At 40.7% G+C, this 8,810-nt stretch overlaps 1 pseudogene; it reads right to left on the bottom strand.

The window, feature by feature from the left end:
* Positions 1-1,670: 1,670 nt before the first annotated feature.
* LOC113268064 (39S ribosomal protein L1, mitochondrial-like) lies at positions 1,671-2,740 on the bottom strand (annotated as a pseudogene).
* Between the last annotated feature and the right edge of the window lie 6,070 nt (positions 2,741-8,810).

Here is an 8,810-nt window from a genome sequence, read left to right as displayed (position 1 = left end):
TGTGTCTGCTCTGGTCCCTTATCACTGCTCTTTTAGACAATTTTGGGGTTTTCCCAATGAAGCAGGATAGTTAAATGTGGCAATAATTTGATGAGTTTGTGTCAAAGTGTATTATTTTAGAAACCCCACCAAAAAAAAAAAAAAAGGACTTAACATAAATATTCGTAGCTTTATTGCCTTTCCCACCCCAAAGGAGGTAGAATCCTCTGTTGGGCGGACAAAACATCGAGGGCGATGTGTTGTGCTGATCTGAGGAATGAGTTCAGTCTAGAAAGGCTAGAAGTTTTTATTAGAAGGAGCAAGACACTATCAAAAGAAAATTCATTCAAGCTGGGACTTGAAGGTTGAGTAGGAACTATTTAGGCAACCCAGGGAAGAGAGGCTGGTAATTCCACACAGAGGGGGAAGCATACGCAAAACAGACAGGTGAACCGACATGATGCCTCTGTGTGTGTGTGTGTGTGTGTGTGTGTGTGTGTGTGTGTGTGTGTCGGGCAGGGTCTAGAAGGAGTCACTGTGAGTGAGGGGCAGGGGAGATCTGAGGTTGGACGGAAAAGCTTGTTACCCCAGGTTAAGGACTATCATGTGGGGATGTCATGGAAGCATTGGAAGTGGGGATGAGGTCCCACGTGTGGCCAGGTTTCTAGTTTGGATGGCATGTTTGTCAAGCAGGACGGGGGGAGGGGGGAATGGGCATGTGTTGGGGCCTCGGATGAGACTGTGAACGCTGCTCTGCACTGCTTCTGTCAGGCCGCTTGTGAAGGGCAGAACTGCTAACTGGGGGAGTCTCTGGGGGGGGGAAAGGAGTACAGGGCAGCTCTCAGAAACAGGGCTCCTGGGGGAGTCAGAATGTGTTTGCCCAGTGGGGAGGTAGAACCAAAGGTTAGAACAAAGGAGCTGGCACCATGCTGGGAAGATGACTGTGTGGTTATCATATGTAAAAGGGGTTCCATAAATGAAAAAGGGCAAGAGTCAAGTTGACGCCTCAACCCCTCATTTCACTGCCCCGCTGCTTGTGGTACTCCTCTGTTGGCCCTTCAGGGCTCATCTGGAATGCTAGCTTCTGTCTGAAGCTTTGCTCCAGCCACCCCTGGAAGTTATCTCTTTCTTTTTAGGACCTCTATAACTTGTGGTTTACAAGTATTTTATCGCTTTGTATTTCCCCTTAGGGGTAAAATCTCTCAAGACTGGCTTACTTATCTTTGAACTTCCTCCATCACCCAGACGCTTCTCTGTATACTCTCTGTACTGAAGAAAATGATAATTGAACCGAATCTTCACTTCCACAGAAAAGTACATCCTACAGGGTTTAATAAATATGAACCTTATATAATAAAATATTTCATGGAATTTGAATATTTCAAAGCTCCATCCATACAAAGCCCGAATAATTCATGTAAATACTTGAAGGAAAGAAGAAAAACGTATCTAATTATTCAAGACACTGGTTTTTTTTTTTTTCAGACATAGAGAACATTTTATTTTCTTACTTTTGAAAGCGTTATAAGATTTTCCAGCATTAAAATTCATTTCCAAGTTGGATGATCAAGAAATAACAGGACACTAAATTATATAGTTTCAAAATTTGCTGTGGCTCTTTAAGCCCCTGAAAATTTCCCAGAGCAACACTTCTGGGCAGGCGCATTGCTGCTTTCTTTGGTTTCTACTCCTCAAGGCAACAATGGCTCCATCTTTAGTCGCAAACTTCCAGGGAAAGCGCCTACCACAAAGGGTCCCAAATTCAGCAGTCTGTGCCTACATTGATAACAGCTCCTGGCCGATGGGCAGCTGTCTGGCCACGTGCCATGTCCAGTATGCTATTTTGGTCTTGAAAATATTCTCCCTTTCTTCATCTACCTTAATGTCATATCCAGTTTTAAATAATTCAAGAACGTTGATGTCACAGGCAATGGAATTCCAAGTAAGCCTTGGCAATCTTTTTCTTTTTTCTTCCCATTTCCTTCTTTAATTGATTAAGCTTGGGCATTATTTCTGGAACAGCTACATAAAAGTCTGATTGAATTTCATCATCCCAAATCTTCTGAATCAGATTAGTTCCTCCTCAAACAGCAGCTCCATTTTCTTCTGCTATTTTAATCTCTGATGCATTCTCTGGAAATACAGCAACTTTATTGATTTCTGGAACACATGAGTATGGAAAACTAAGAACACTGGCCAATGGCTCCCCATTGTTCTTCTTCCCCAGTGCCGTGTCTAGTGTCAAATCAAGGTAAACACTTGGCTTTGGATTAGTGAAGTTCAGAATTTGAAATGTCTTAAGTAAGCAATTAGCTGTCTCCACCTCATATAGTTGCCTTGGATATAAGCGGGTTTTGTTGTTGTTGTTCTCGTTGTTGTTTAAAGATTTTATTTCTTTATTTGAGAGCGAGTGAGAGAGTGAGAGGGAGCACAAGCAGGGAGAGTGACAGGCAGAGAGAGAGGGAGAAGCAGACTCCCTGCTGAGCAGAGAGCCAGACTCAGGGCTTCATCCCAGGACCCTGGGATCATGACCTGAGCCGAAGGCAGATGCTTAACTGACTGAGCCACCCAGGTGCCCCTGGATGTACCCATTTTAAGTAGACCTCATCCTCAGGCTCACCTTCCATAAAGGTTCATCTTTTTTCTCATCTGATGTTTTTCTCCGCACTTTTTCTGTTTTCTCTGCAGGATTTGTAGAGCAATAAAATGTCCGTTGGGCACTTGAACATGGATAAGGATAAACAGGTGTCTGAGCAGCCATCTTGGAAAGACTATGCCTTTGATGATATATGGAGGCTCTATCATCTTACGGCTACCACCATGTTGACTGTTCCGGATTTTGTCCAATATACCGTTCTCTGTTCTGGTCCATGATCAGAGACCTCGTGCTTGGTGGAAAGCTCAGCTCAAGAAGCTTTGAAATGCAGATTTGATTAATTACACCAGAATTATATTTGAAAATTGAAAAGAAGCATTTTCTAAAAGGCAAATTCCAAATATATGCCTTTTCAAAGGAAGTGTCATTTGGAAAGAAACTGAATCACACCATGAAATCTGTGGCATTTCTTTTGGTTTCCACTCTCTTCTATACTAGTGGTAGGCTCATGTGATATGTAGAAATGTGCTTAATCAAATTTAGCTTGACTTCTCAAGTTAAAAAAATGTATAGGCAGTATTTCTGAGATAAGAAGAGGCGCATTCTTTTTTTAGCACACATCCTTCCTATGTGGCTGCTTTTGCCTTATTCCCTTATTTGAAAAATTGGCTGTGCTTATAAAATCTACAAATTTCTATTTGTTTAGAACGGGGCTAGAATAGCCTGGGATCCTATGGAGCTGAATGGTATTTTAGAGTGCTGATTCTCGTTTTCTCTTCAATAAAGATCACAACACGTTATCTGCACGTATCTTACAGCACACACACTGGGGATTACCCACCTGGGAAAGGGACCCGGGTTCTGGTGCAAGCCTTCTGCTTGCTGAGGGCTCTGTGTTGTTGAGCCAGTCACTCAATCTTTGAGGTAAAATGAGGGATTCTTGCCTAAAACTCCGTGATTCTGTAGTTTAAGTATAATCAACTCGAAAGTTTGATGATTTCTTCGAAAATTAAAAAAAAAATGCTAGTGACCATAAATACATACTGCTGAGCCCTGAGTTTATTTTTGAAATAATGTAAGACAGGGAGAGAGGTTTGGGAGGTCCCTTCCTTTATATAAATTTTATATGGGATATGTTTGTCTAACATAGCACATGCCAAGAGTTAGGGGTCTATAGATGCTACCACAATTAGAGACCTAGAGATAAGGATAATGAGTTTTTTTTTAATTCGAAAAAAAAAGTAAAACAGAAATGAGTGTCTAATTTTATTGCAAATAACTTGTAGGACTGAAAACGAATACACTGTCACACACTGCTACACTGAATAAACACCATGCAAAAGGATCAGTTACAACACAGTAATTTACCAAGATTAAAAAAGAGTCTCATTTTTAAGAGCTCATTTTAAGGGTTGTTGATTTTTAAATCAATTTGCTTCTTGTTTCTTAGTTTATCTTTTGTTTTGAGAAGCTTTCTCTCAGGGAAAGAAATTTTATGCAGGAAATATATGTGATCGTCTTTGTGATGTGTTAAAATTGGAAGAAAATTAAACTTTAGTAAGAAAAATCATACTAGATGCAGAAATAGACGAAGAACCACATACCCGATGTAGATTAGATATAATGTATAAAGATGATTTTTTATAATGGCTTTTAAAATTCAACTTTAAGATGCAGATTCTTTTTTACTGAGGAAAGGAGAGCAATGTATTTGTGTTGGAATTTAATATGTGTTTATTCATATGTGTACGTCTACATATGAATGCCGGTGTGTATATAATTATATGCTATATAATGCACAAATAGTATACCCACACATATCTGTCGGCATTCTTGTCTGTTCTGTAGAAAGAAAACGCTGCTATATTAAAATATGCCGAGCATTCAGTTAATCACATTGTTTCTTGGCTTTTTTTGTTACTTCCTGTTGGCCTAGTGGCAATGACTCATTATAATGTAATGTAATACATACGGTTTCCAGTATCACATGATGAATATAAATGGATATGTAAGAAATCTGAAACACTGTTCTTGTTTAAAAAATGTAAACATTGAACAGAAGCTTATTCATCAGAGAATTTAATGTCACTAGTGCTTTGATTTCAGTAATACTAAGACCCTGATAGAACTAATCTTCAGTGAAGGAAAGTGACTGAATTTCACTTTTTAGTAATTATTTTATAGCTTATATGTAAACACAAACAAACAAAGAAACCTTTTAAACCAGTTCATTGTCGCTTTCTGCAAATAGGTCACGTATGTTTTCTTAATATTAGGTCATTTCAAAGTAGGAAAAACAAAGTCCCCAATAATTAACTTGAGAGGGGGAAAGAGTAAACAGAAATACAAACACAAAAGAACAAATATTTTTGAGTTAACATTCTCCCTAAGGAGAACGGCAGAATTAGATTAACAAACATTTCAATTGAAGAAGGTCTTAAAGTTTAATCTACTAATTTAATGATAAGTAATGGAAATTAGTGGAATTCAAGAGTGAAGAAATTTCTACAATTATAGCTTGAAAGAATGAATAGAATCTTGCTGGAGAAGCTGCTATTGTTTTTGAAGCGAAGAGTTAACAATCAAGCAGTAAATTAGGAAACTAACAATTACATGGTAAAGAGAATCCAATATATGTAAATTACCCTCACTGTAGGTAGAAAAGTTGTTTGATTTTATTTCCCTAAACCACCTCAAGAACCACCTCCCAATAAAGTAAGTTACATCTTTGGGCTCAATTTTCATTATCTGGGTAATATTCCTGGGGCGGGTAATCATCTCCCTTTGCCGCTGGAAACATTCGCGTTAGAAATCAATCTACTTCTAAATGATGTATTTGATTTCACCTGATCTTCATCTTGTTCAGTTGAAATTTGTTGTTTTTTCAACAACAAGCTGGTGTTCCAATAATATTGGAGATATAAAAAAATACAATTCTGGAGTTCTGACTGGACTTGGCCAAGTTTCAGAATTGTCAACGATAAACCACGAAGGGCCTACAGTCATGGTTCTCCTCCCCCAAAGGGTTAAGGGGCTCTGAGGTTTCTAAAGAGATTGACTTCACAAGTATTCCAGAGATTCTTTTGCTTTTGCTTGGCTCATTTCCTTCTTGATAAGATTCTATTTCCTTTCTCTTCCTCTTCACTCTGTTACTTAGCACAGTTTCAAAATATGGTGTAGCCCTGTTGAACCACTGCTTTCAGCAAATGACTCATCATGAGATAACTGAAGATTTGGGGGCATATGTGTTACTTTTGTTCCTGTTAATTCTTTGCTTTCCACCCCACTATGAATATAATAAACTTCCATATTTGGCACCATTTTTTTTTTTTTTTTTTGCTACCGTTCTGGCATTGAAACATCAGCCTGTTTCATTTTCTTTGAACCAAGATTAAGCCACAATGCAGTCTTAAAACAATAAGTAATGGATTGACTTATTGTTCTTGACCCTTGGTTTAGTAATGAGGAGTCTTGGAAGAAAATGAACCTCTTTCACTCTTTCAAGAATGGTACAATAGACTGAATGTTTGTGTCCCCCGAATTCATATGTTGAAACTTAATTCCCAATGTGGTAGTATTTGGAGGGTACGGCCTTTGGGAGGTGATTACCTTGCAACAGTGGGGCCATTCTGACTGGAATTAGTCCTCTTATAAAAGGGACCCCAGAGAGCTCTCTTGTCCCTTCCCCCAAGCCAGAAGATTGCCATCTGTGAACCAGGAAGCAGGCACTTGCCAGACACCAAATCTGCTAGTGTCTTGATCTTGGACTTCCCAACCTCCGGAGCTGTGAGAAATAAATCTCTGTTGTTGATAATCACCTAATCTATGGTATTCTGTGATAGCAGCTTGAATGGACTAAGACATATGGAGACCTTGCCTGAGGAAAAGAAGGGGGTCAGGGCAATATGGATCCCTTCTCTTCCGCATACACGTCCCATCCCCTCACCTGGCAGACGGATCTTTGCTGCTTGGATACCCTAGTCAAATGGGTACTTGCTCCAGATGATTCCACATCTTGCTCCCTCATCCCAACCCCTTTACACCCTAAAGCTGGCATTGGTTCTGTCCCCCGAAAGTTCTGTGTAATTCCATTTATATTAAAATGCAGGTTAAGAGTTGTAATGAGGGGTAACTTGATCTTGATGGATTTAGAATCTTTTCCTAATATTAGTCAGACCTCACGGACCACCTTCATTTTCTTCATTTTTCAGGTACATGGGACAACCAGGGAAGTCTGTGACACTGCCAACGTGAGACCAGGGATCTCCCTGCCAAGAAATGTGACAGAAATGAATCTCTGCCCAGTCATGTCTCCGATGCTCATCCCCATAATTCTCATTTGCTGTCATAACTACTGTCTTCTACCTTCATTTCAGATGAGGAAATTGAAGCCCTACTAAATGTTAGTTTAGGGCAGGACTCACGTAGCAAATTAGAGACACAACAAGGATTTTAATCCTTATCTGTTTACACTTTTTCCTAACAATTCCCTTTGCTGCCTTCTGTGTAAATACCTGGGTAACGCAGGAAGCAGAGGATTATGGCAGATTCTGGTCTCTCAGTGCCATAGATTCACTTCATATTAATGCTGTTCATCATCCGATTATTGTCAAATCGATTTACATCTGGTGGGATGAGCATCTCCTGAAATTCGGTGCATTTATTGAGCACCTACTGCATGCAACTCAGTGTATTAGGTTCTGTCTGGGGAAACTAAAAGAAAAAGATATGGCCCTTGACATGTCGTGTGTTATACACTAGTTAGGAATCCAAACGCACAGAAAATGATAACATATTTCCTTTATCTCATCAGCAAGATGAAACTGTTTTCCTTTTCAGTGGTTGTGATTTTCCACAGCATTCCCATCACAGCCAAAGACTGTTTTACTATGGCCCCTCAAAATAAGTGATCTTTTGCTGTCACAGTGGAGTCAAACCCGAGTGCATTTCTCCCACATTTCCTTGGCACATCTCTACAGTCCGTTTAGCAACTTGTTTGTGTCCTCTTACATGTGACAATTCTTCATGAGGCAGAAACTAGGTGTTTATTGGTGGATCTTATGGGCCATTTATGGTTGACTGGATTCCCAAGGGAGCGTCTCATGGTTGGGGCTCAAACACACTCTTTCTCTGGCTGCTTCAATGTGAAGGCCTCCATGCAGCCTGAGGTGCATTTTTTTTTTCCATCAGTAATCTCTACACCCAACATCGGCTCGAACTCATGACCCTGAGATCAAGGGTCACATGCTCTACCGACAAAGCCAGGCAGGACCTCAGCCTAACGTTCTTTTTTTTTCTTCCCCCCTCAGGGCTGCTTCCTCCTACTTCCCCCGGGTGGATGGAGGCTGGCCCAGAGTGAGGACCTTCCATTGAATGGCCATGCTGGGCACAGTTAGCTGCTGAAGTTGGGACTGTACCTTTTGGGAAGTTCTTCCTTTCAGGAGCTAGAAGAGGGCAGAGGAGTCAGGATTGCTCCTGCCTGGAAGGAGACCTTGCCCACTCCCCACCCCACCCCAGCCTCAGTTCTCCGTTGGCCGACTTCTTACTCTTGGGCTTTGCTCTCTGGTGGTTGAAGGAAGACAGCTCCATTGGCTGCTTCAGTCTGGGGCTTCTCTAGCGTGATGACCTGGGGCAGCAGCCCGGATAGTGCTGTGCTTGGTAGGGGACACACGCTCCGAGCTGTTGCTGCTTCTCTCTGGCTGGTGTGTGCTTTGCATGTGTCAACTCATTTGATCCCCACAATGCTCTATGAGATGGGCCCTATTTTTAGCCCCACTTCACAGCTGGGGAAATCAGGGCACAAAATTAATTAATTTGTAAATATCACATAGTAAGTAGTAGAGCCGGGATTCAAACGCAGTCTGGCTTCAGAGTCCATGTATTAAGCTCCATTCCTATTTCAACAATTTACAAACTCATCACCTTCATCTGGACATACTTTAAGTTTTCAATATTTGCCCCTTAAAGTGTGGAACCCAGCTTGAAAAGAGTGTTCCAGTGATGTGATTGACCAAAGATGTGATTGTTCCAGATCATCATGATATCGATTCACCATTATATTAGCCACACTGCCAACTTTGTGCCTGATGTAAATTTGACAATTAGAGCCAGTACTCAAGGATTGGCTGTAGGATCCCAACGCAGCTGTGGTTTTCTGTTTTTCGTTTTTATTTAGTTATTTTTTTGTCAAGGAGAGGCAGCAAGGATCAGCTGAGCTTGATAGCTCCAGCCGATC

Source organism: Ursus arctos, unplaced genomic scaffold (genome assembly GCF_023065955.2).
Source record: "Ursus arctos isolate Adak ecotype North America unplaced genomic scaffold, UrsArc2.0 scaffold_8, whole genome shotgun sequence".
NCBI classification, from domain to species: domain Eukaryota; kingdom Metazoa; phylum Chordata; class Mammalia; order Carnivora; family Ursidae; genus Ursus; species Ursus arctos.
This window is presented reverse-complemented; position numbering and strand designations above follow the sequence as displayed.